This window comes from Apium graveolens, chromosome 2 (assembly GCF_009905375.1).
Source record: "Apium graveolens cultivar Ventura chromosome 2, ASM990537v1, whole genome shotgun sequence".
NCBI classification, from domain to species: domain Eukaryota; kingdom Viridiplantae; phylum Streptophyta; class Magnoliopsida; order Apiales; family Apiaceae; genus Apium; species Apium graveolens.
The window spans coordinates 80247851-80249933 of record NC_133648.1 but is presented as its reverse complement, the minus strand read 5'-3'; positions in this window follow the sequence as shown (position 1 = coordinate 80249933).

The following is a 2083-nucleotide window of genomic DNA, read 5'->3' as shown; positions in this document are numbered from 1 at the left end:
AGGCGAACGTTAGGGTTCAATTGGTTGAAGTCTAGTTTCTTAAGCGACCGGGGTTTAATTCCAACTTATGTTGTTGTTCATAGGTTATCGGACCCACTCTAAGCTTAAGTCTATCCGGGAACACTCAGGCAAGTTTTCTACCCGTTATACTGTTGTTGTGATGTAAATATATGTATATGCATTATCTTGTGATAAGTGCATGATTATTATTAGCAAAGCCTTGCGATATATTGGAGCATGTGATATGATATTTATATGCATGTCTGTTTCGTAATCTTGATATCTAATTGTTGATTCAAATGCTTATAAGTTGCATAATACCTATGCTAGAGATAAGCAGTAGTTGCGTATACCCTTAGTATAGAGGACCGAAAGGTGAACATTTTCTAAACCGGGAGTCGATGTTCCCGAGTATAATATATATATTTATATATATATATATATTTATATATATATATATTGATATAGTTTTCAAAACTATTAATCGAATAAGGTTTATTCGATAACTTTATTTTATTTAATGAATATTATTTTGAATATTCATTCGAGGACTTATGACTCCGCTTACTTTATTTAATGAATATTATTTTGAATATTCATTCGAGGACTTATGACTCCACTTACTTTATTTAATGAATATTATTTTGAATATTCATTCGAGGGCTTATGAATCTGCTCCTCTTATTAAATATTATTCTTTATTTTATTAAAGAATAATGTTTCGATAATCAAACTTATTTTCGATTATTCAAATAAAGATCGTACTTTCATATAAGTATATCTTTGGTTATTTATTATTTATTTCAAGTATGAGTCTTAAAAATTCTTCTTCAATTATTTTTATAAAGATTATCCTTTATGGGAATATTATTTAAATAATAATATTCAGATATTCTCCAACATATCGGGACTGATTTATTTTATTAAATCAGCATTACTCCAAACATTCTTAAAAATATTTTCGAGTCTTCAAAATGATTTTGAAAGTTAGAGCGGATCCCAAAACTCATTTTTATATTTAAGATCTTCCTTTTGAAGGGGATTTAAATACTCGCTCAAAACCCGAGGGATCCGGCTCTGTGGTGTATTTTATATTCGCAACAAGGTTGCTGTTTTGAGAAAACATTTTGATTACTTGCCCAACATTCGGGAAGTAAGTCCATCTATTTGAGTCAGTATAAGCAACATAGGCTCAGTGGGCGTCCATGAAAGTGTAAGTGGCTCAGTGGCAGTCCATCAATGCGTAAGTGGTTGAGTGGCAGTCCAGCATAGGTCCTAAAGCGGCCAGGGTGATGACCAGTGGGGAATTCGTCCATCTACTAGTAGAAAAGGTTACTTATTGGTATCTTTGCCTGATCTGCAAGATATCAGGTTTATGCCAAGGTTTTCTTCTTTCCAAATTCATTGGATATTATAACTCTGTTTATATTTTTCATAACAGAGGTTTCCAAGGAAAGTATGAGATATATATATAGGTGTATATATATCGGGACTTAATGAAGTATCTCGTAACTTCATTATTTATAATGATATTTCAAAGATTGAATCTATTACAAGTCTTTTCTTGTAGTCTCATCTATGTGATGAACTTATGAAACTAATGATACCTTGAACGGTGGTAGTTCAAGTAGTATCCGGAAAAGATATAACTATATTGGAGTATCTTGTAACTTCATCTTTTCAACTTATATCTGGTTAATGATTATCTTATGCATGACAAAGATTTTCACAAAAATGTTGAGACAAGGTTAGATATATGAGATCACCTTGCAATGATATTTTTATACAGTTATAAACTGGAGCTCTGTGTATATTAGGCATGGAAGAGGACTTCCAAGATTTTGAAAAGTATATAAGTATATATACTGAATATTTTGCGACTTCGTCGCATTAAGATATCAAACTTGGTTCATTTCTTCTTGACCAAGACTTTCATGAGTACTATGGGAATGCTAATATATTGTTAATTATTATACACATTATTTCGGTGGGCTTGTTGCTCATTCTTGCTTTCTTCTTTCATCACATAATAACAGATAGACAAGATGAACAGAACCAAGCTCCCAATTTACGAGCGGATAGG